We start from the raw sequence: 26801 nt of genomic DNA, 5'->3' as shown, positions 1-26801 counted from the left end.
GAAGCGTGGGACGGGAGGCGAGGGGCACATTCACACGGGCTGCAAGAGCATTCGCAGCCTTTTTATTTACTCATTTTAAACCTGCCTCGTGTTAAGAATATTAATTACTACGAGTCAAGTCGAGTAGGCAGGCTGACTTGACGCAATTTTACTCTCATGATGAGCTGCCTGCTGTGGCGGTGATAGTGGGCGTGGCAGTAATGAAACCACCCCTCTAGTGACGCTACCATTGTTATATCAATAGATGCACGTTACATTAATGCAAGACATATTGCATTACTAATGCTATAGGTGTCACATTTACAAAAGTTAAAAATATTCGCATTTTACATAAATAAACTATTAAGTTAGATATTTTCAAAACTACCACAAAAATAAACAAATTGCTATTTACAATACTAATAACTCTAACTATTCGAATGCGAGACCTATTGCATTGCAAATGCTTGTTTATTATGGGTTTGTTCGACCTGTCTAAAGAAGAATGTTGGGTTTGACCGATGATTGATCATGGGCTGGGCAACTGAAAAGTGGGTTTTACCGTCATGCAATACTTTTGTTGTGGAAACATGTGATTGGTTAAACTGTAAACAAGGAATGTTTGCCTGAAGCACAATGTTTGGCATAAAAAGGGATGACTTGCTGTCTAAAATGGAGCAGTCTCCTGAGAACTCATACCGTGATGATTTCTAGGACTTCTGTTACTGGCTGCAGCCAATACATTTGATCTTTGATGCCACCACGAAGAGTCCTGTGTCTCTGTATTCTAAGACAGGTGAACCCGAAGACTTTGGGCGCGCCCCTGGCGCCGCTGGGTATTAAATAGCCCGGTTCTTCAAGATTAGTTGTGATCCCTGTATGGATTCATATTTTTTGAGGGTGTAAGCACCAGATCAATTAAATCACCATGCAAAAATATAAAAGGCAGTCCCCTTACAGGTGATCTTATGAGGGAAAAGAAGCTCTGGATTAAATGTTCAGACAGCCAGAGGCAGTAAGTCTTACTGCGATAGCAGTGTTTTGCGGGGGTTGGTAGGGAGGAAGGGCACCCAAACGGGAATCGCAAGCCTTTGGAAAGCTTCCCACTACTCCCTTACGCATGTTGTGAGCCCGGAAAGCGATTCTAAATCACAGTGTGCTGCATCACAGGACGCCACATGTCCGACAGGCCGCAAACGGCGTGAAACAGCACCCCCAGCGGACCCGCGCAGTATTTGAAAGGCGAGCTCAGGCCGAAGCCTTATGCGCATATAACCCAATTTGGTGCAAGCACAACTATGGTACAGCAACAAGCAGTATGCAGTGTATACCAAAAAGCATATAAGCATGTAGCAAGAGACTTTTAACCCCCCACAGCGTGACTACCCCAAAGAGTCATTGGTAAAATGAGGGACTTAGCTGACACAGCACTAAAGAAAGAGGAAGGACTGCAGGCAGCGGGGATATATATGGATGGATGGACTGTCCTGTTATTGGTCAATGGTTGTCATGGACACTTACCAAGGATATAAGGGAGTTATAGTGTGGACGGTAGTTGTTGTTTAACTTTGAAACTGCTGTTAATAAAAAGTGAAGAAAGTTATGCATAATCCTCGCCTCCCTTCCTGTCATAGATTTTGTCATAGTGACATTTCCTGATGTCGAGGCATAATGAAAGGTATGCGTCGTTTACGACGCAACTTTTACAACGCCGTTCCATTACGATGCGGTCATAACAACGAAAGTTGTTACAACGAATTGCGCTGGGGGGCGCTCAAGGATAGTAAATCATTTAATTTACTATCCCAACACCTTCCCTACTATCCACGGGGACTGGTGTTGGAATAGTAAATTTAAAAAATTTAATTTGCGTCCCCCAACGCAAGTCGTTGTAGCGACTTGCGTTGTTACAACCGCGTTGTAAAGGAACGTGTTGTAAAAGTGGGCGTCGTAATGACGTACATCTATAATGAAACATTTTCAAGCATTTGCGTCAAGAATTTTCAATTCTACTAAGGACACGGAGGTAAGGACTATGCTCCTCAAACTTTACTGCAACAACGCAGTAAAAAATGCAGAACTACAAGTCCCATCAGCCCATAAGGGCCCACAAAGTTTTATATCAGAGCCAACACAGAATGACCCCACCTCTTTGTTTGCATTAAACAATACAAAGTTCCTTTTTCAAAACTGTACATGAGACTGAACAACACGCCTGTGTCTGCCAACTACTCCGCAGGAACCGGATCGTGATCCAACAATGCAGTACGCGATGAGAGGTCTGTTGAAGCAACTCTTGGGCGACACTGCGAACGACTGAACTGTTAGTGTTCGGATCTCAGCCTGGGAGGTGCTCCGCGCCACGTCTGCTCAGAGCTTACATAATAAAAAATATAGAGGTAACCTTCGCTACATAAACAAATCACTGTATATAGGGAGGGAACAAACATTACACTGAAAATCCAAGCAATTCAATATATTGCAAAAGGACCATTAGGGGGTATAATCCTTGCATCCGCGTCTGTGATGTTGTGGGCCCTAGGCCCACAAGCTAAGTAATGAGTGACACAGACTCTGTTAGCCGGGTACTAAAACTGGCCACGAGCACTCGGACCCTTTTATTTACAGACACATGTCACTCATGGCACCTGTGTTGGATGGATGTGGGGTGGTAGTAAAAGCCAGCCCTCTGGGGGTAGCTAGTAAAAACACTAGAATGTGCCAAGTTGGACTTTCAGTGTCCTCAATAGAATTAAAAATTCTCTACGCGAATGCTTGAATATTTTTCATTCTTTGTCAGGACCGGAGGCACAAATTATGCTTGTTTAAAGCTGATTCCCCACCACAGAAGCAACATTCACAATAGGCTTATAATTGAAATACTTAAATGTGGAATATGAGGTCCAATCTGCAGCCCTCATAATGTCTTCTAGCCCTGAACCCAAAACAAAAGATTTAGAAGTCATTGTCCCATGACAAAGTGGGTCCCAAACACCTCACATCCACTCCAGCTTCAGCCAACAACCAATTGGCCCAACGTGCTAAGGTGGAAGATGCCAATGGACCAAAGAGCTTCGGCAGCTCAATCAATATTTGGGTAGGTAGTAGGGTCACATCCAACGTGCTGAGTGACAAATTTGCAAGCTTTAAGGCATCGGCCAACACACAACTGAGGTTTACCTGGAAAACTAGGATATAAAGTCTATCTGAAAAAAGTTTTTGTGTGTCTGATCCATCCGGAGTAAAACTCTACCTGCAACGTCTAGAGCTTTCCCATCTAAAAATCTGCAGCAAGAAATGAGGCACAGGAGCAGAGTCAATTTCACCAACAATTGCTTATAACACAGGGAAGAATTCTCCAGCTCGTTCTGGATAAAGTTAGGCATCACATCAACATCTCAAAGACGGGAGTAGCGAGGAAGAGTGGGGGTTTGAAATGTGAATACCCAACATAAACATAGAAACACCAAAAAGCTTACCTTCACTAGGAAGATGCCTGTTGGAAATGGCAGAGCGAAAATTGTCAACAGATCTATAAGCCATTCCCCCAGCTGCCAGGGAAAACAAAAGTTCACTATAAGTGGGAGGTATGCCCCCAAAGATCAACAAGTTGTGAATCTCACCAACTGACTGCAGAAGCATATCGCTTGTGGTAATTCGAAGGCCACGATTGGGAGACAAAGAGTTCAGCTTGCAGCAAAGACCAGGCCACCGCCAGTGACCCCTGAAAGATGCCACACCATGACACGGAGTGACTCTTGGAACACTAGAGGGTGAAGACCCCCCGTCGTCCATAAGAAGTTCTGGGAAGAACGGAAGTTTAACTGTAGTGTCGCACGATGGATCCATCAGAGTCGGGAACCAGGAATGAACTCTCCAGAGAGGGGTCACATGGACCAGGTTCGCTCTCTGATACCTCACCTGAGCCCACACTAAAGGAATCATCAGAAAAGAGGTAAAGGCGTACATAAGGCCCAGACTCCAATCCTTCAAGAAAGCGAAAGTCATTAAGACCAGAGGGTCCAGCTTACACCTGAAAAACTGTGGAATCTGACTGTTGAATTGAGATGCAATGTGATTGATCTGACAAGAGCTGCACAGATGTTGAAGCCACCGAAAAAGATGTGGATGATGTCTCTAATCGCTGGCGTCCTTCAAGAACCTGGAATTCCAAGTGAAATCACACTGGAGTGACCAAGAAGGTGTTCTGTGATTACTGAGATCTTTAGCTGCAGACAGAAGAGCCGAAACTCCTTGGCGTTCTCTGCCAACATGTGAGACCTGGTGCCCTCCAGCTTGTGACATAACGGATGGCCAACATATTGTCCATCTGCAGGAGGATGTAACAAGAGGATTTTTGGGGAGACAGCGCTCTGATGGTTAAAGACCCAGCCAGAAGTTCCAGGAAGATGATGTGGAGATGATTCTCCTCCTTGGATCAGTGGACCCCAGTGGAGATTGACCTGCATCGGGCTCCTCAGCCCCATCAGCTTGCATCCGATTCGATGCTGACATCCGGCTACGATCTGAAGATCGCCCTGCTGCTCCGTGCCTCCATGTAAAGTAACCACCATTCCATCTCGTCCCTGTTCTCCTTGGTCAGGGGAACCAGGTCCAAGTAGGACAAACTTTTCTGAAGATGAAAGATTTTCAGGAGTTGAAGGGTATGGTAGTGAAGAGGACTCTGAAAAATGGCTTGGATCTGAGAGGCCAGAAGACCCACAATTCCCATGATCTGCCTCAACGAGACTGCCATCTTGAAGAGGAGCTTCCTTAGCTCTCAGTTACCATTGCAGATCTTCCGGGTCAGCAACAATTATTGCACCATCATCGAATCTATTTGAAAACCCAGGAAGTCTACAGAATGTGACAGGGTCAACATGGACTTCTTCACATTTAGGAGGAAGCCCAATTGCTGAAGGAGAGATATAGGTCAAGGCTAGGTGAGAGATGAGTAACTTATTTTGTTTAGTGAGAAGAAGTACATCCAGGTGAATAAAGAGTCAAACCTCATGGGCCCTCAGGAACTCCACAACTGGTTTTATCAACCTGGTGAAGCATCAAGGGGTGGAGGACAGGCCAAAGCGAAGAAAGAATATTCGAACCATTGGTTCCACCTTTGAAATTGGAGTAATCTCTGATGAGGGGTGTAAATCCGCACCGTCAAGTGTGCATCCTTCAAGTCGAAACAAACCATCCAGTCGCCTTCCCTGAATACATCCCTGAGAAGATGGCCGCCCTCCATCTTGGCGCAGAAGTAACAGACCCAACTGTTGAAATCCCTGAGATTCAGAACTAACTGATAGCATTCCCCACATTTGGGGACCAGAAATATAGTACTGCAAAACCCCTTTGGATGACGCTGAGTAGGGGCAATTGTTCCTTTCTGTAGGCGGTCCTAAATCTCCTTGTCTATCACTGTTTGATCTGAAAGGCAAAACAATAGAGGGCGGGAAGGGACACTTTGGGAAGGTGTACCTTAGAACTCTATCTGGTACCCCTGCATAGTCTGGATAACTCAGTTGTCTTGTGTAATCTGAGTCCATTTGTGAATGAACAAGCGTATTCGACCACACCTCTGAAGGAGAAATAAATCTCACCTGTGAGGGAATGCTGGGATCCACTGTAGGCACAGGCGCGGCTGCTGACTCTGCCATGTCTGGCTCTGTGAAATGGAGAAAGCGTAGGGTAGAAAGAGGTACATCTGCCTGCGTCCTGTCAGGAGGATTGACGTCGCTCAACGAACCCCCAATGGAGAGGTTGGAGGAATCAGCATCCAGGAGATCAGCCTCAATAATGGAAAAAGACCCATCTGGAATACTTTACATATCAAGGATTGGGCCTTGTCTAGGGCGGTGAAGGTGTTGACAAATGTACCCAAGACTTTTATAAAGGGATCGCCAAACAACAATCTATCAGCCACAGGGCCTGCCTCAGGCGAGGCCAACTCTGATCATTTTGGGGCAATGCGCATTAGGATTGATTTGCTACGCTCGGTGGAGAGAGGGCAGTTGCCGTTGCTGACCTGGCAAATGGTGCATTGTGCCCATCCTGCAAGGACCTTGGGGTCAATGAGAATGCCAGATTCTTTGGCGCCCAACGCCAACTCTAGTATTTTTGCCAAGGGCCCATTAACATCCAATAAACGGTCCTGGCAGTACCACCAGACCCTGTCAATGCCTTTTTCATGTACTTCATGAACTTTTTGAAGAAAATGCTCATGTTTGGATCCACCTCTGGCGTGTCAGACACGTTCCATTCTAGGATAGGACGGGCCATTCCATGCGGAGCCTCACCCGCACGTCCTTGTCTAAACCCTAGTGCAGACATGTATTGCATGTATTTAATTAATTTATGGTGCCAGTCATTGGATCAGCGGTAGATACTATTGTCAGGGTAAAGGCCAGTAGGCCCTCTGAGTGGGGTAATGGGGTTTGGGTAGCCATTCACTTCTTGGGGGGCATGTCTGTGGTTAGAATAGGGGGATCAGTAAGGGTCAAAGGGGGGTGTCATCGTCCTGAAGTTCAGAGCAGGAAGCCTAATGAGGTTGAAGGTGATTCAAACCCATGGGGAGTGCTGTAAATATGGTCCATCATAAAGAACTTGGGGCCAGTTGTAGGTGGCTAAATACTGGTCGGTAACGCCGAAATTCGGTAAATTTCAGCATTACCGACCGGTATTTAGCCACGTGTGATGTAGGTAAGGAATCGGTAAATAAGGAATCGGTAAATACTGATTCCTTAATACCGATTCCTTATTGCTCTTTCATTTAAGGAATCGGTAATACCGATTCCTTAAATGCAATGTAGGAAGCACATAAAAGAGTGCTTTGGGCCTTAAGAAATCGGCAATTACCACCAACTTCAAGTTGGTGGTAATTACCGAATTCCTTTAAAAAAACACTTTTTGGCTTTTTTACGAGTGCCATGTGGCACACATCCATGCCCTTAGGACATGTATGTTTGCCACATGTGCACTCATGCACATTTCAGGGGTGCAAAGGACACCCGGGCACCCTTGAAATACCTCCCGGTATTACCAATTTGGTAATACCGAATCGGTAATACTGAATGTCTTCACATTCATTCCTATGGGCCTCCAAGCCCATAGGAAGGAATGGGTAGGTATTCCTTATTACCGAATATCAATTACCGATTCGGTAATAAGGAATAAGGAATATTAAGGATTCTGTATTTTTTACGTCAGAGCTGGATTGATCCATAGTGAGGTTAGACACTCAGATACACTCCACACAAGTATAAGGGGCAGAGGGGGTCAGGTGATACCAACTACACTCAGAAGGGGATCAAGGTCCCTGGTCAAAGATCTTGTGGATTGGCAAGAGGTCAACACCTCATCCACCACCCGAGCCCTTTGATTCCAAAAAGCGTTCCGTGAAGCAATTTCAATGTATGAGTATAAAGGCTCGGTCAGAGGGCCACGTGGTATGGGCCCCGAGGAGCAGGGTTGGGTTGGGATCAAAAATCGGCCAAGGCACGCAAAATAAATAAGTGGCCAACATTTGCCTACTGCCTTTCTGCAAAACATTGCTTCTGAAAAGTTTAGAAAAAAGACGCGGTGGGGGCTCTCTGACAGAGGCATGTTATCTTAACTTTACTTAGATAAAAAAAAATGCATGGATTAGTTCACACTGGTGAAGCACACCTGAAAGTAAGTGAGGCCACATTTGCTCAGGCCCCCTGCCCCGCTCAATATGCATTCATTAATGGGACGACCCAGCGAGAGAATGGGAGTGACACCTCTGCCCGTTGATAAAAGGGAGGTAATGGGCACTCATCTCCCTCCAGAAAGGCTACTCAGGCCCCCACTGGGCCGCTGGCGGCATCCGAACAACACAGACACCGCCCAAATCGGCCCCCAGGCTTCCAAAAATGAAGCCCACTGCTGGAACTAGGATACCGGTCCCTCGGCCATTGCCCAAGTGCCCGCTTTACCAATCTGACCCTGCAGAGGAGTAATTACAGTCAGGGTGGAATTCCTGAACCTTCTGAAAAATGCTATGCAGTAATGTGGTGGAAAATGTGTCCAATTAACAATTCCAGCAAGAGCAGGGCACAAAAGGGTTAACCAAAGACTCAGCATCCCATTTGCTGCGTGTAGGTTTCGCACGGTGATTCTAAAGGCTACGCGTGGGCGGGGATGCGCCCACCCTCCCACTAGTCCGCCTGGCGGTGGGATAGAGAGAGGACTGTGGCCGCTCAAGAGCGGACCCTGGGAGAAAGCAAGCGAGAGCACGGAGTGCACGCGGCAAACGCAATGCGTGGGAGGACAATAACATGAAGGATACAGAGTACACAATAGGAAAAGTAAATGCAAGATATCCATTGAACCAGTTACTGTCATGGATCTCTAATTAAAAGTACTTAGCATTGGCTGCAGCAGCAAAGAAAGAGAAGGAGTTATTCTGTGTTGGCTCTGATATAAGGAGTGGTGTGTCCTGATTGGTTGTTGGCTTTATGGGAATTGTAGTTTTGTCTTTTTTACTGTTTGGTTGGCTGCTGAAAGTTTTTCAGTAAACTTTGAGAAGCATAATCTGAGCCTCCGGTCCTGACATAGAATTCAGCAGTGCCCGAAATGTTGTCCTCTTTCTGCTTGGTGCACCAACCTGCACACAGTCGGGGGCTTTTCTATTTTCACTTCCAGCAGGCACAAACAAAGGCCTGCTTTAAAGGGCTATCAGCCCTAATTTTGTTCAAGTATCATACTGGCTGGGAGTAGGGTTGCCACCTACACGGTTTCATACCGGCACGGCCGGCATTTTAATTTTAATTGTAAATTGAATTTATATATAATAACTAGCAGCCCGTCCCGACGTTGTCCGGGAACAATTAGGCTTCAGGGCCCCCGCCCGCCCCGACGTTGTCCGTGGGTCCCCCGGAGCCTTCCTCCATATATTGCAGTATTATACCTCTATGTTTACTTTGTACGCTTTTGTAGCAGCCCGTCCCGACGTTGTCTGGGAGCAATTAGGCTTCAGGGCCCCCGCCCGCCCCGACGTTGTCCGTGGGTCCCCCGGAGCCTTCCTCCATATATTGCAGTATTATACCTCTATGTTTACTTTGTACGCTTTTGTAACCTGCACACGTAACTTTTTCCTCCTGTAATGCACTGTTTGGTTCACTTTTTTAATGCTCCGTTTGCTTCCTCTTGCTACCTGCACACGTCACTTTTTCCTCCTATACCTCTATGTTTACTTTCTACGCTTTTGTAACCTGCACACGTAACTTTTTCCTCCTGTAATGCACCGTTTGGCTCACTTTTGTAATGCTCCGTTTGCTTCCTCTTGCTCACGATGTACGCTTTTGTAACCTGCACACGTAACTTTTTCCTCCAGTAATGCACCGTTTGGCTCACTTTTGTAATGCTCCGTTTGCTTCCTCTTGCTCACGATTTTAATTTTTGCTTCATTTTTCCCCCGCTCACCACTCCTAAATAAATAAATAAATAACCTACCTCATCCGCCGCTCACTGCTCAGCCTGTCCGCCGCTCCTCACCGCCTGTCCGCCGCTCCTCACCCCTCCTCCCCGCTCCTCCCCGCGCCATGTCCGCCGGTCCTCCCCATGCTCCTGGACGCCGCTCCTCCCCGCGCTCCTCACGTCGGGCACGCACGTCGCGGCCGGCGCTTCTTCCAAGGGACTACTTTTTTTTCGGAACATTTTTTAAATAACGTATATTTATAACGTTTATATAGCCTATGTCCATCTGCACACCCTGACGATTACAACGATGTATCGGGTGTGTGGATTGGCGCTGTGGTTCCCAAGTTTACCCGCCTCAAAGGTTCAAAGTTCTTCCTTTATAATAGTAGTATAGATGTTCCTGCAGATAGTAGTAATTTCACCGAAGGGCCATATTTTTCCCCTTATCAGTACATACTTTAGTAAGTTTAAGAAGAAAACATTTTAAAATACGTTCTACAGCTGCTTGCAGACTACAGTGGTGGCTGCTGACCTTTAAATGTGGTGGGGTGTAATCTTTGGTTTTGGGTTAGTCTGTGGGTGGGGGGAGGTATGAGGCAGGAGCCTTTGAGCAGGAAAAGGTCTTAGCAGGTGAGAAGAATGGAAGCTTAGGAGATGGTCACATGGGCGAGAAGGGAAGTGCAACCTAGGTGAGATAAGTGGCAAGTGAGGTGAGGGAGGGCATAAGTCTTCTGCAGATGGTTTCACCCTTTGCCATGGGACGTTTTGGCTAGCAGGCCACATAGTGTAAGGCTGGGTACCGGCAGATGGTTTGGGCACCCGAGGGAAGTGCGGAGAGGAGGGGCAGGATGGCACAGGGAAGGTTTTTGGCTGACCAGGCGGGATCAGGAAGTAGCTACAAAGGTGCAGGAATGGTGAGTGCTGCTCAGCTGGGAGAGTTTAGTGTGGCTCAAAAACCCTGCACCAGTCGGACCAGTGCGGCCACTTCCGGGACCATGGAGGAGCTTCCGGTGGAAGGTTATATGCGGCCTCCACCAGACGACAGGATTCCTACCAGCAGTTATATGGTGCGCCCTTTGGAGATGGTGGCGTGGGTGATGGGGCAGTGCCTGGTACAAGGGGTGGAGGAACTGGAATGGGAATGTGCCAGATGGATGATATGGATCTGGACTATGAGGAGGAGGAATTGGAAGAAAGAGATATATGATATGGCGGGCCAGGAGCAAGAGAGGGTAGAACACTTCCAATGATTTTTGTCCTGGTCATGGGCATACAAACAGGCAAAATGGAATTGGTGTTTTGCAGAAGTTGTTGCCGAGTGACAAAGGAAAGAAAGGAGATAAAACAATTGCCCTATTTGGGCATTACCAAGGCCCTGGGCAGCCCACCCAGGGAGGGGTGGGCCCAGTGGGGACAGGGCTGGCAGCAGGTACAAGCACTTGCTTGGCAATCACTAGGGGTTCATGCATCAGAGAGTTTTGCCATTTTTTGGCATGAATGTTCCAAATGTGGGGGAAGACAGGTAATCATACAGTGCGGGCCACAATCAGGGGTCCTTGGAGCACAGGGGGGCCCGGGAGGACAGTGGCAACATAAAAGTGAGAGAGTGAGGGGAAGGGGACGGGGAGGAGAGAATACCTTGGGAAAGGGCTCGTACGCCAATTGAACTGGACTGGTTGAGGTACCTGATATCAATCGATGGTGGGGAAGGAGAGGCGCAGTTTTTAGAGGGGTTTCAGTTTGGTTTCAAGTTGAGGTACGAAGGGCAGCGGGAGCAGCACTGGGTAGAATCCTGCGTTCAGTGCACGGGCACGAGGAGGTGGTATGGGACAAGCTGATGAAGGAGTTTCACGGAGGTAGAATAGAGGGTTTACTTTTGCCAGATTTCATTGTTTCCCCTATTTGTGTGGTCACTAAGAAAGAAGCAGGAGAACTCAGGCTGATTCAGCATCTTTCATGGCCAGAAGGGCAATTGGTGAATGATTTCCTTCCAGATGAACTTAGGAAGGTCCACTATGCCCAGTGGGTTCGGCCATCCCACTGATCAGTAGGTTGGGATGCTTATGGTGAAGCGTGACATTAAGTCTGCCTTTAGGTTACACCCTTCAGATTTTGAACTGTTGGGGGGTTCAGTATGCAGGGTTCTTTTTTGTTGACAAAGCATTTCCCAAGGGCTGTTCTATTTCCTGTTCCTTGTTTGAGACTTTTAGTACCTTCTTGCAGAGTTGATTCCAGTTTGTGATGGCGACAAACAAATGACCCGTTATTTAATAACGTTTTTACTGAGGGTCTCCAGGTTCGGGCAAGTGTAAAGCTCTACCAGCCAAGTATACGGCACTGATGCAAGATGTGGGTGGGCCTTTGGCCCCAGTAAAGATGGTGGGCCCGAATGAAGTGCTAGCATTCTTGGGTATAAAACTAGATACTACAAAAATGAATGTGAGGCTGTCTGACGAAGAGAAAGAAAAGTTAAGTGCATTGATGGACCAAATGTTGGAAAAGAAGGCGCAAGTCAGGGATATACAGGTTTGTTGGAAGAGCAGTGAGGGCAAGGAGGACATTTTGCTGGTGTCTTGGTTTGGCTTTGTCTGGGGCCTCGTTACCCCACTACAGGCTGCGACTGACTGCAAGTGTGAAGGTGGATCCGCGAGTTAGGAACGTTTTTCTGAAAGATTTCATGGTATATCCATGGGTGCGGATATTCAGTGGTTGGGGAGAAGGAGGTCCAATTGAAAGAAGAAGTATGTGAGGATGCGATGGTCGCAACAGGATGATTGCTCAGCCTAATGTTTTTTGTTTGTTACAAGATGCGTTGCAGGTCCTGGGCATGAGCAGAGAGTTTTCGATATATGGGCACTCCTTCATTAAATGGGCAGCCCATCACACCGAGCGACATACAATTGGCAAAACCTTGCTTGGTTTTGATATCCTGACAGTGCAAGGTTTGTGGAAGGCGGGAAGAGATGGCATGAGTTATTGCCGAAATTGGATTTACTGACGAGAGCCTCCCCTTGTTCAGATTTGTAACTTATCCGCCTGGATTCAGTGCTTTAAATGGGCCGGTACTCTCCGGTACTGATTACCGGCACTTTTGTATTTTGAGAGGGAGAGTGTAGGAGAGTAGGGTCTGCAATCCTATGATCACCCAGATTTTTGCTTTTTGCTGCACTGGTTTACGACTTTCCCTGGCTGTGGGCCTGCTAATCAGACCCACAGCCTAGCTGTTCTCTCTATCCAAATTGTACTCAGGTACTGAATTGGCACTGGGCCCTCTCCAAGTCCCTGTACCCAGGGCTGAGGTGCACCCAGAAGTCTCCCAGGGGCTGAAGCATGTATTATGCCACCCCTGGATTGACTAACTAAAACTGACACAACTGGCTGCACGACAGCTGGGGCAAGGTGGTGTACTCACCCTTTGCTTTAGATATAGTATACCTATATCTAACCCTAAAATGGACACACAGATCTCCTATCAGTCACTCCTATGGCAGGCCTTAACAATCCTGAAGGCAGAGTGCTTGGAATCGTGTGAGATGGTGCTCTGGCATGAGCTGAGCCTGTCTGCGGCTTTCGGGATCTATCCCTTAGCCGTTTCCATGATATCGCATACCATATACTCTTAAGTGCATTATAATCCTCGCGGTTATGTGCCAACTCTGGTATCGCTTTATCAAAACATGTCGAGTAAGGTGTCATACGAATTGGAATACTAACCCCTCGCCAATTCTGGCGACGGGGTTAGCATTCCACCCTTCTAGAGGGACACGACATGCCTGTAACCTATAACCCGGTTAAAAGTCAGACAGAGCCTTAGCATCCACAAAATGGATGCTGCCACCGAGACACAAGTCTGCCCTCCTGCTGCTGGGAGTCCTCCCAGAGCAGGAGATAAGGACAAAGGGTTTCCTGCCAGGGGCGGTGCCAGCACCGTCCCAGACAGGGTTTTGTGTATTGTAGGTAGGCAGGGCTTTAGAGGAAGGTGACTGCACGTGGCACCCCGGTGCTCACTGTGCATAGGCTGGCTGGAACCAGTTCCAGGGTCACTCCAGACCCTGTGCTGGGGAAAAGCCCGCCAAGGAAGTGGGTGTAACCACCCCCCTCCTGGTCCCACCCATAGGGCAGGACCTAGTCGCGTGCCAGCCCCTTTTTTCCAGATAAAGGTAGAGACTGGCCCCCTTCCAAATCAGATCATCTTTGGAATCAAGATACCACTTTCCACGAAAGGACTTCACGATTTCTTCCTCAAGATTCTCCCTTGTGGCTAAGGAGTAGTCACCCTGCATCCGCAGGCACCATCTAAGAACACTGCGGTCTGCTGCACGTCCTTCCTCCGGAATCCGACTGTCCAGCTCGACGAGAACCGGCTTCCCTGGCACCTCTGACCTCTACCCACCTCTACAGCCAAGCTGAGAACCGTGGGTGCGACGAGACCTCGAGGGACCGGCCATCGCCAAGACTGCACGACTTCTGCACAGCAAGCCCACCGAGTAATTTCCTGGTGAGTGCTTTGGGGTCCGAGAAGCCCCCACCCTGAGCAGCTCCAGCACCGAAGAGCAGCCCCCCAGCATCTCCACGATCTGTGTGGGGCCCTTCTGCTTTTTACTGCTCACCGCGTTGTTTGGCTACTAGCCCGCTGGCTTGTGGCCTTCCTGACGACGCCCGACGACATTTCTGCTGCTGGTCTGGTTGCTCCAGACTGGCCCTTGCTCCCTTCCAGAAGAGGAGCACCCCGGACCCTCCTGGTCCACTCAAGACGCCATTTTGAGTCCACCGCGTGGGCTTGAATTAGCCAAGGCTTGTTGCCCAATCCTGGGTAACTTCGACGCCAACGACTTCATCCTCCGTGGGACAGCTCGCACCTCCATCCTGGTCGCCGACAACGCCTCCTGGTCCGAGAGACTGCAGAGCCCAGCAGCGCCCACTCACCTGACTGCGGTGACTTCGCCCGGTGCCATCCTGGTGCCCACTTAATCACTGGCTAGTGATTCAAGAACTTGGTCCCCTCTGCTTTCAGGTTTCTTCTTCCTTGATCCAGGCTTGGATCCATCGAACTTTCCTTCACTGGTCGCCTGCCAGCAACTTCTTCCTTCCAGGCTCCCGGTCCGGCAACGAGATCCCCGACGTCTTTTCAGACCTATGCAGCTGCAGCCCCTGGGCTAGGTAACTTCGGCACTCCGGTGTCCCAGCATAGCCTCACTATCCAAGGGTCAGGATCCACTGTCATTTTCTTCCTACCAGGTCGGGTTCGCCCGTGAACACTAACTTTGTGAATTCTAGCTTCCATAGACTTTGTCCCGCATCCCGCGTGAGAGTGCACACTCTGCACCCGAGTCCCCTGGGCCTCCTAGTAGTAATCAAACGATTCCCTAGTCCAGTCCTAGCGATTCCAAAGCCTATTAGAACTGTTACTTACCTGCTAGTAATTCGCATTCCACTTTTAGCGTATATGGTTTTTCGTGCCCCTCGGGCATTTGTGTAACGTGCTAACTTAAAAGTATTTTCGTAAGAGTTTTGTTGTGTGCTTAGCACCCTGTCCTCATAAAGAGTACAGGGTTGTTGTGATTCTAATAAATACATTGTTTATTTTCATAACACTTGTGTGGTGTCCTTTCACTGGGTGTTCAAGGGGTAATGTGATGGTAAAACAGCTGGCTTAACACGCCCTCTAGAGTCTTAGCCTTAGACTGCTCGTATCCATGCTACTAGGATAGCTGGTCTATAAGGTTGACTTACAACCAATCATCAATAAGGGTTGTTTGGACTGATATATAGTGATCACTAGAATAGTGAGCACTGCACATCAGGCCAACTTCTCACAGAGAGTACCTGCTCTTCTCAAGAGAGACGTAATACTTTTAATGGGAGAGTACCAGCACTTCTCAAGAGAGATGTAATACTTTTAATGGGAGAGTACCGGCACTTCTCAAAAGAGACATAATACTTTTAATGGTAGAGTACCAGTAATTCTCAAGAGAGACGTAATACTTTTAATGGGAGAGTACCGGCACTTCTCAAGAGAGACCTAATACTTTTAATGAGAGAGTACCGGCTCTTCTCAAGAGAGACGTAATACTTTTAATGGGAGAGTACCGGCACTTCTCAAGAGAGACGTAATACTTTAATGGGAGAGTACTGGCACTTCTCAAGAGAGACGTAATACTTTTAATGAGAGAGTACCGGCACTTCTCAAGAGAGACGTAATACTTTTAATGGGAGAGTACCGGCACTTCTCAAGAGAGACGTAATACTTTTAATGAGAGAGTACCGGCACTTCTCAAGAGAGACGTAATACTTTTAATGGGAGAGTACCGGCACTTCTCAAGAGAGACGTAATACTTTAATGGGAGAGTACTGGCACTTCTCAAGAGAGACGTAATACTTTTAATGAGAGAGTACCGGCACTTCTCAAGAGAGACGTAATACTTTTAATGGGAGAGTACCGGCACTTCTCAAGAGAGACGTAATACTTTTAATGAGAGAGTACCGGCACTTCTCAAGAGAGACGTAATACTTTTAATGGGAGAGTACCGGCACTTCTCAAGAGAGACATAATACTTTTAATGAGAGAGTACTGGCACTTCTCAAGAGAGACGGAATACCTTTAATGCGAGAGTACCGGTACGTCTATGAGAGAGTACCTGCCCTTCTCAAGAGAGACGTAATACTTTTAATGGGAGAGTACCGGCACTTCTCAAGAGAGACCTAATACTTTTAATGAGAGAGTACCGGCTCTTCTCAAGAGAGACGTAATACTTTTAATGGGAGAGTACCGGCACTTCTCAAGAGAGACATAATACTTTAATGGGAGAGTACTGGCACTTCTCAAGAGAGACATAATACTTTTAATGAGAGAGTACCGGCACTTCTCAAGAGAGACGTAATACTTTTAATGGGAGAGTACCAGCACTTCTCAAGAGAGACGTAATACTTTAATGGGAGAGTACTGGCACTTCTCAAGAGAGACATAATACTTTTAATGAGAGAGTACCGGCACTTCTCAAGAGAGACGTAATACTTTTAATGGGAGAGTACCGGCACTTCTCAAGAGAGACATAATACTTTAATGGGAGAGTACTGGCACTTCTCAAGAGAGACATAATACTTTTAATGAGAGAGTACCGGCACTTCTCAAGAGAGACGTAATACTTTTAATGGGAGAGTACCGGCACTTCTCAAGAGAGACGTAATACTTTAATGGGAGAGTACTGGTACTTCTCAAGAGAGACGTAATACTTTTAATGGGAGAGTACCGGCACTTCTCAAGAGAGACGTAATACTTTTAATGGGAGAGTACCGGCACTTCTCAAGAGAGACGTAATACTTTTAATGGGAGAGTACCGGCACTTCTCAAGAGAGACGTAATACTTTTAATGGGAGAGTACCGGCACTTCTCAAGAGAGACGTAATACTTTAATGGGAGAGTACTGGTACTTCTCAAGAGAGACGTAATACTTTTAATGGGAGAGTACCGGCACTTCTCAAGAGAGACATAATACTTTTAATGAGAGAGTACTGGCACTTCTCAAGAGAGACGGAATACCTTTAATGCGAGAGTACCGGTACGTCTATGAGAGAGTACCTGCCCTTCTCAAGAGAGACGTAATACTTTTAATGGGAGAGTACCGGCACTTCTCAGAAACAAGCAGGTAGTCTGGTACAGGGTGCCTGCACTTCAATTTTCCCATTTCAAGCACTGCCTGGGAGAGAACGATCTGGTAAACATGAAAGTTTTGGCTGTTTTTAAGTGTGCCAAGGAGGATTTGTTGGAATTAAAGAGGCTGTGGATAGGAACGACCATTGTTTGGACAGGTCTTTTTCCATGTAGGCAATGGAGAGGTGCGAAGAAACCGGGAGCGATGGATAAGGCGTGGTCGGAAATGTACCAGAGAAATGGTTTTTCTTTTGTAAAAATTGAGAATATTTTATGTTAGGACATTCGGACATTAAATACGAGATAAGTGACTGCTCTGTGATCATGGAGTATATTTGCCCATTTTTGGTTAGCAGCTTTGTTTGCTTTATTTAAGGAGGGTATTGGGAGAGTTAGTTGTTGCTATTGCCTTCCTAATTTTGTTTGTGTGGGGCAGAAAAATGCAGAGGCTTTTCTGGTGGCGGTTGGTTGAACACGTTTTTCAAGGTATTCCAAAGAAAACGGGTCGATTTGAGACACAGTTGAAAGATGAGGGGGTGGGAGTTGGAAGGCAACATTTCGCGTATGCGCAGTGAAGGTTGGGGGTGGAAGTTGTGTGTGAGGTAAGGTTGTGAGTGGTTTGGTCGTGAAGGGGTACTTAAAGGCTGGGGGAGGTGGGCTGTTAGGTTGTTTATTGTCAAGTGAGGCCAGGGTGTAATGCTAGTTTGTCTGGCTTATTGCCAAGGGTTGGCTAATTAAAGTTTTTTGCACCTGTTTCATGAAAGCAGATGTTTTCACATTCAGCATAAACTCATGTGGACAATGACTGCGCCGTCTTGCCCGATTTTTATTGATAATGTAATAGTTTTGTGATTTCTATCGAATGTATACTGTGACGGTGTTTTGATTAACAATAAAAAGAAGTTACAAAAAAAGATAATGTAATAGTTTATTCATGTCAATAGTTTAGAAAGCCATTGCAAGGGCAAAAGATGTCCTGCCGGACACATGTGACATTACAATATGTTTTTCACTTAATAACCTGGATACATTTTTATTCCCAAATCAAGGCTGTCTCACATGAAGTGGGCCCCCAGGGAAGGTGTGTCTGTTTGAAGTTGTGGTGGGGGAGGGAGGGGTGACTGGAGGGGAGATGGACACTCTCCCTGTCACCCCCTGATTTGACTTCCAGTCCCAGTCCCCGCTCTCAGGACTTCATTCTGAAGGCTGTCTTCATAGCATATTCAGTTTGTTGTATTTGTGTAAAAAGCGCCCAGAGCACCTTCACATATGAGAGAGGCGCTACTTCCTGTCCATCACAGGGTGCCTTGAGACTAGAAGCTGCAGGTAGGCCGCCATCTTGGAAGAGGTGAGCTTGCAACAGATGTTAATGGAGTGTCTGAGACCCCCTTCTCGCACTTGGACAAAGATAGCTTCAGGGGGCTCTTGGAAGTCTGTGTTAGAGAGGGGCCCACGCGTACCCCTTGTGTGGCAGCCTTTCTATGTTACCTTCAGCTATAGAGCTTTGTATAGCGCTACATTACCATTAGTATGGCCTCTAGGCACTTTCAGGTACAGTCGCAGCCCGGCCTGAAGATTCCAACACTGACCAGGGTCTGTTTTGTGGCTGTTTGTGTTGCTAATCAGTAGCAGGTGTGACCGGAGTGTTGTGTTTGTGTGCATGTCTGGTCGTGCGTGTACTGCTTCGGGCAGAGACGCTGTTCTGCTTGAGGTGCTGTGACGGAGCCGGGGTGCACTGCACGCCTCTTGCGTGGGAGGCAGGTACGAGGGCGCCTAGCCAGGAAGGTCACATCACACATCCATACCCAGATGTGCTGTTGCCAGGCAACTCGTGGGTGCAGGAAAGGCATGTAGGTGGAGGAGGCTGCCCGGTGACAGGTGACACATCTCTGCGGCTCTGGCCACACAGAGGTGCCGGACGGCGTGGGAGCACGAGGAGGTGGACCGCACCTGAGCGCGCCACGAGCCCCCTGTATGGAACCCCCCCTCTACACCGCCTGTCTGTCTCCAAACCCACGCCCTCCTGCCAGGGGACACAGAATACTTTTAACACTCTTGACGCTTCTGCAGGTCAGGCACAGATGAGACTCAGAGTCTTAGAGACAGCCTTCTGCCGGCGGAGAAAGGGCATCTTATCAGCTTTCAAAGACACCAACATGCTTTCCTTTCTCAGGTAGTAAAGGCCCATCTTGTTCTGTTTTGAGTTCATGTTCCTGAGTAAAAATTGTGTGCACCAGGACCTTTTCTCATTAAGATGGCCCTCAAGCGGCTGTCTCGAAGAGAGGTGGTTTTCAGTCTCACTGGCTGGTGTGACGCGAAGGCTCACGAGTGATGGTTACTGCACTCACAAGACCTCATAGAGACCCCAATCCTTCCACAATACATGTCTCTGCTGCAACACACCGCATGAAAACTGCACTACCTCTGTTACTGGACTAAGGGCCATATGTATCATAGTTCCGTTGTGCGTATTCCAAATAGCGATTTTTAAGGAATCGCTATTTAGAATTCGCAAAACGGTATGTATGTACAAAATCGCTTTTTTATAGCAATTCCTTACCATTCCTAATTTGCGATTAGCAAATTGCTAATCGCAAATTACCCATTGCAAATCGCAAATTGCGAATTTTTTCAAGGGTGCAGGGGTGTCTCAAGAACACCCTGCTGCACCCCTGAAAATGACATGTGGGGGCATATGGCGCACATACATGCGCTAAGGGCATGTATGAGCGTCATATGGCACCTTTGTTTTTTTTGAAAAAAGCTTTTTTAAAAGAATTCGCAACTTACCACCAACTAGAAGTTGGTGGTAATTTGCGAATCCTTATGGGCATTTTTTGAATATTTTTTCTTTGATACATTGCATTTTAAGGAATCGCAAAATGTGCGATTCCTTAAGTGCAATCGCAAAATAAGGAATAGCAAATTTTGCGATTCCTTATCATGCATCAAACATGTTACATACATACCATTTTGCTAATTAGCATTCACAAAGGCCGAAATTCGCATGGCCCTAAATGGCCCTAAATGCGTTTGTTATGCTCCATGAAGATCTTAAACCCCTTGACTTACAATTACAAATAAAACCACCAACTCAACCAATGGCCTTCTCACCAGCCCTTAATGCCTGACGCTCCTGTTGTGCCTGGTTATCCGTGTACAGACTAGGTAAAGTCGCAAGCCTTAAGAGTCCATCCATCTCTGTCTCGTGGGAGGTCTTCACTTGACGACTATCGCACCTGGGCAAATAAAGCTGGGGTAGCAGAGGAGAGAAATAAGAATCTTACATGTATATCAAATGTTCCTACAAACAAGCTGGACTTCATACAGCACTATGCTTCTAGGGACAAATATAGTGTTCTTAACAGGATCTCAATTCAGGAATTACTGGGGTCAGTGGCGAGTACCAGGCAGAGTGACAACACACATCTGGAGTCGGTAGAGTTCAGGGACAATCCAGCCTCGAAGGGAGGCAACTTGACCATCACCACTGGACTTCACAGGGCCCAGCAAGTCTGGTCTGGCAGCTGAAAGAGACATTGTTCAAGTGGGGCATTGGGCAGTGCAAGCCCCCGCTATCCTAGCCCTTTTTTGCCAAAAGTCAATGACCCTAATACATCGGTAGGATTACTGAGAGGAGCGTGGGCTCAGATTTCTGTAAGTACCTACCTATACCTCTAACAGTTATAAGTGTGCACACAGAGGGCTATTACCAAGAAGATGGCCATCTTGCTTTGAGAAGGTGAAGCGTGTGAGACTACGACTCACTCAGTACGAACTCGATTTTGCCGATTGGTGCCCATTTTACTCTATAATTCGGTTAGATGCTACTGCTCTTCCGACATAGATCCTATTTGATTGGCGCTTGTCACAACATTTTAAACTGGAGAGAGACCATAAGTCCTCCGTTATAGTCTATGATACGTGCAGGAACCTATTCCTAGGCCTCCTTGGCCTTTCCGTTTTATCTGGTTCTATTAATATTGAATTGGATTTAAGGGACTCTTTTCAACACACAACTACAGGTCCTGAAGATGGTCTAATGGACATATTTGCTACAACAGACCGAAACGTCGACTGTTACATCTATTTCCTCAGCATTTATTGTTGTTTAGGGAATGTAATCTGTTGTCGCAGATTAATTTCCTCTCTGTTTATCGTTAGGAATAGATGTTCACACTTATAATTTGCAGGTTTCTTTGCAGTTCCTCTATCATGGTGTTTTCTTGTATCCTAATGTACCCTTTTAGAAATAATTATGTTTACATTACAAATGTTGTGCTTTTGAAAAAAGATATACCCGTGTTTGTTAATTTTCTACTGATTGAATACTCATGTTGTGAATAACCTCATTGATGTTTGTGATTTGTTTACTGTTAAGCTACCAAGAGGGGCTTTATGTATAAGCAATTCTTTTGTATAGAATTTAACTAAGTGTAGCTTATGACATCCCTTGAAGGCACCTTTACCTACTGTTAATCTATCTGCCCAAGCCTCCAAGGGTATATTGGGTTTCCCACTTCTCTGCTACTATATTTGAGAAAGAACTTCTCAGTAATAGCCCTCCGTAATTTCTCAAATACAGCTGGCAGAAAGTGACATTATGAGTGCCAGAGGCCCTCAAGTCCCCATTCATATGTGAAGCCATGGGGGGTGTGGGGAGTGCTACCTCTTGAGTGCAACTGTACCTCTAGTAGCAACTCTAGTGGTAAGCGACCTCTGCCGGCAGGGTCTGTCTTGTTCTGGCATATAGCCCCAGAGCCAGCCCACAAACCAATGGCGGTCACCTCTCAAAATGAGAACCTAAGCAAGTCACCACCAGAGCCAACACCTACGGTCACCAGAAAGTTGACAGTAGACTCACTCATGAAGCGGACACTATAGCATTAACCCCACTGTCAAAGGGATATGATTTAACAAACGTCATTCAATAAAAGTGGTAACACCCCAACATTCTCCTTCTTGGTCTGGAACGTCACTGGAATTAAAGGGAAACACGAGAACCAGACATGGATAAACTGTGTGAGCTCTTTTAAATTGTGTGTGCAGGAAACATGGACTGTGTCCTCTGTTCACATTCATGATTTTAAAACGCTTCAATCACCTGCAATTCCCTCCTCATCCGGCCGTGCTGGGGGTGGTTTGACTATTTACATCTCGACTTTGGCCAATGCCAAGCTCTTACTATATGGAGCCAACACACCATTTAATCAGGTCCTGGGCCTGGAGTTTGTGTCGGGTACCACTTGGGCATTATTAGCGTCTACAGTAATATCCCAACTGTAGATAGAGGTTGTGTTCTGTCAGTTAGACCTTGACTTGGGTTCACCGAGCCCTAGAAGCGGTGGTGAGTTAGATCTGATATGAAGGGGGTGAGGGGGGGTATTTTAACGCTCACCTCTACCCTCCTGCGTATAAAGGTGCTTGTGGCTAAACGGATGCTGAAAGGAACGTCTTATCTCATTTTGCTCAGTATGTATTTGGGAATAACATTAATTCATTGTTGATGAAATTCAATGTGTGCTTTGCCAATGAGCTTAGCACCATCAATGGTTGGTTCCTAAGGATCTTCGAGGAATCAGGTATTGATTTTATGTTACTGTCTGCTACTTTAGCAACTAAGGTGGGGAGACATCCCCTACATAACCTCGCTCTTAGTGACCACCTCCATCAAAGCCTCATTATGGATGGTGCACAGACATAATATCGACTCCAAAATATCGTTTGGACAGAATATCGAGTCAAAAATATCGTTTGGACAAAATATCGACAGGACAGAATATAGACAGCCAAAATATCGTTTTTAAGGTAAGTGAAGTAATATCGCCTGTAAATAATATAGAAAGTGAAAATATGTAAGTATATAATATAGATAGTAAAAAGATTCGTTTTTATTTTTAGGGTTCAGGGTCAGTTTTGGGTTTTTGGGTAAAGGGGTATTTTTAGGGCTCAGGGTCAGTTTTCGGTTTTTGGGTAAAGGGGTATTTTTAGGGTTCAGGGTCAGTTTTCAGTTTTTGGGTAAAGGGGTATTTTTAGGGTTTATGGTCAGTTTTCAGTTTTTGGGTAAAGGGGTATTTTTAGGGTTCAGGGTCAGTTTTGGGTTTTTGGGTAAAGGGGTATTTTTAGGGTTCAGGGTCAGTTTTCAGTTTTAGGGCATTATTTTATTATATTTTGTTACTATATATATATGTTTTAATAAATATGAAATAAAAAAATATTTATTTAACTTTCATTAATTATTTAATTATTATAAGTTAATTTAAGTAATTTTAAGTATATTTTAGTAATTAATTATTAATATTAATTTAATTTAACACTGTTTTTAGTAAATACGATATTTTTTACAACTATATTTTTGTAAACTATATTTTTAACTCGATATTTTTGTACTTACCTGTTTGTAGATAGAAACTCGATATTTTGACTGTCGATATTTTGTCAACGATATTATTGATGGTCGATATTCTGTCCCTCGATATTATTTCAGTGATCCATTATGGATATCCCTCACTGGTTGGAGTCCGCGTGCTGCATTAGGGGGATCACTGGTACTGCTGGGCAGAGGAAAAAGGGTACTCACATTTAGTGGGAGCTTCTTAACATGGAGTTCTTTACATCCCAACTGGTTATGGGTAATAGTACCCTGTTTGGAGTTTGCCTAGATGCAGAGGCCGATGAAGCTAGCATAAAGCAAACCTTTATTGCTCTTTCAGAGGCAGTGGCAAGGTCACTATGGGGGCACCAATAAGAAAAGGGGGTGGTTTGACGCAAAGCGCTCTAGGTCCCACAAAGAGCTGACAACCTCGCTTCAAAAGCAGCCCATGTCGGGTTCTGAGGTTGCACGTTGTAGAACAACTTATAAAATGGCGATAAAAGCCAGGAAAAATGCTCTTCGATTAAAAACCTGGGATGATCTTCAGGAAATCATCATTCATTGAACTGATGGTTCAGATACATACAGGAATTTGTAAGCTTTGCATAGGAGGGGTACAAGATCTAGTTCACATGCTATAAATTTGTCCAAATGAAGAGGTATTCGAAGCCCGGCTTCGCTTTTTAAATCCTATATGTTTTAGATCTGATGTGTCAGCTGTGAGTGATCTCCTCGCTCTTATCTATTCTCCTCCGAATGAATTTGTTTGTAATAACCTACACACATTTCTCAAGACTTTTATACCATTGGTTTGGATATAACTATATTTGTTGCCATCATGTAAATATACTAATGTATTTCTATTGGTATTTTTACTGTAGACCTCAGTAGAGGTCTACATCAATTAATAAATATTATTATTAAATTAAAAAAAGAATTGACGGTTTCCTTTGTGTCTCGGTGGTTGCGTAGCGCTCACTTCGAGTTCGCCTTTTACGCCTTTCACATTGGAACCACATATTAATATATCGTTTTATATCCTCATTGTAAATCTCAGATTCTTCGTTGATAACTAAACACCGATCTGGATCTGAGAGAGTGACATTTTTAGATGCACACTGAGGAGGGACATTAGAAGCTCCCTTCATCCCCTGATGATCTGAGGTACAATTTATATGGTCTGTCCCTAGAAAGCTTTCTTCCAAATGAAGTACAGATTACTTGTTGGTGAAGGTTCTTTAAAAATCTTTTATGTAAGTTACACACAATAAGTGCCTGTGTGCGTCAGGAACCTCTCTTAATCTGACACCCAAGAGTTCTGAGTCACTAAAACCTCCTCACACAGAGGAAAAGGGGACATTTGTGACGCACTGGACCATGTGGGATGGGAGTGAGGGGTGCCTTGGTGCCAGTGAGGCAAGGGGGTTGGATTCCATGTAAGAGCGGGGCCTCCTGCCACGAGCTCTTGTGTGTGTCCCCCCTCCCCCCACAGCTTCAGTCCACCAGTGACCTGCAGTGCAGCGCCCCTTACTGGTGGACCACGAATACTCACCTGGAAAGAAGGCAGGAGAGCACTGGCAGGCTCGGTTCAACAGGGACCCTCCTTACACTCTGAGGACGAGGATCACACCAGTTGTCATCAGGTGATGACGCTGCGACGAGAAGCCAGTTCTTTAGTGCACTGGCATGCACAGGTGGGCACGGGCAGTGTGACAGGCAGTTGTTGCTGATTACATTCTGGAATGTAGGTATTGTTAATGTGATTACCAGCTCATGGTGCTACAGTGAGAGGGCGACAATGACAATACTCAACGGGTATGGTTTTCATGCCACATTGACAAGCCCCCGGTGCGTGGGATGCAGTGACTGTGGAGGTGACAGTGTTGGGTGTCACTGTCTCCCCTAGCAGGGCAAGGCCCCTCACGACCCTTTCCAGCAGCCTCGCGCCTGCTCGGACCAGAGCCCACTTCTATAGACAGGGCCACTGGAATTATGCGGCAGGGGAGGAGCAAATTATGCTGCAGGGTTAAGTAAATTATGCAGCAAGAAAAGGCAAATTATGTGGCAGCATGCGAGACAATTTGTGATAGTATTACTTCATTCTTTTTACATTCTGAAACTTCACACTGTCAGGGAATTTGTTGCACTTCAATACTATCAGTTAACACCTAAATATAGCAATAAGCTACAGAAAAGGTGACCAGTCAACCTTTGCAAAGGGCCTTCCACTGCACGGCAACATGTGCTCCTGCGTTTTTAGTAACTTTTGAACATTTTGAGCTAGAAACAATGTTTTTTGTTAAAATTTGTAGATTAAGTGGCAGATGATAAATTGGGTGGCAAATGCAGCAAATCTACAATGATGCGAAAGTCGCTGCGGATTCACAGTCGTATAATCCCAGTGGCCCTCACTATAGAGCAGGATTGAGGTACACTGGCGCAACGATGATTGGCTAACAGGTCGTTACGTTACGTTACGTTACGTTACGTTAAAAATACTTATACCGCGCACATTCACCAACGGTTTCTTGGCGCTCTTTGACAAAAACGGTTACCAGGGAGGAAGTGTTTACTCAAATGCTGACTGAAATAGCAGGGTTTTTAGCTGTGTTCGAAAACAGGCATAGTTGGAGCAGAGACGGAGGGCCGTTGGGAGGGTATTCCAAGTGGAGGATGCCAGATGAGAGAAACTAAGTCCTCCATGCTTTTTCCGTCTATATCTAGGTACCTCAAGGTAATTGAGAGAGGTAGAGCGGAGAGCTCTATGGGGAATGTAACGTGTCAGGCAGGAAGAAATGAAAGCAGGGGCTGAGTCAGAGAGGGCCTTGAAGACGGTACATCCAAGCTTAAAACTACAGCGTCTGGAAACGGGGAGCCAGTGGAGGTTGCGGAGAAGGGGAGTGACGTGCTGGTGTTTAGGCTGGCGAAAAATCAGGCGAGCAGCCTGATTCTGCACCAGTTGCAACCGGTGGAGGTGGTAAGACGGAATCCCAGCATACAGAATGTTAGCATAATCGAGTCTGGAGGTGATAAGAGCAATAGCGACAAGAATGAGGGCCTCTCTAGAGAGAAACCTACTAATCTTGCGAATCCGCCTAAGATGAAAAAAACAGGATGAGGTGACAGAGTTGATTTGCGGTCTCATGGACAGATCTTCAGAAATAATCACCCCCAGACTCTTTGCTGTGCTCACAGGAGTGGGTGCCGTCCCCAGAGATGGAGGCCAAAAGGCGGCGTTCCACGGATTAGTGGGGCCACCCACCAGTACTAACTCAGTTTTTGTAGGGTTCAATTTCAATTGACTATGATACATCCATTCTGCAATGGCCATCATAGTGGACTGAAAATAGAGACAAG

The sequence above is a fragment of the Lissotriton helveticus genome, chromosome 5_1, assembly GCF_964261635.1.
Source record: "Lissotriton helveticus chromosome 5_1, aLisHel1.1, whole genome shotgun sequence".
Lineage (NCBI taxonomy): Eukaryota > Metazoa > Chordata > Amphibia > Caudata > Salamandridae > Lissotriton > Lissotriton helveticus.
This window is presented reverse-complemented; position numbering follows the sequence as displayed.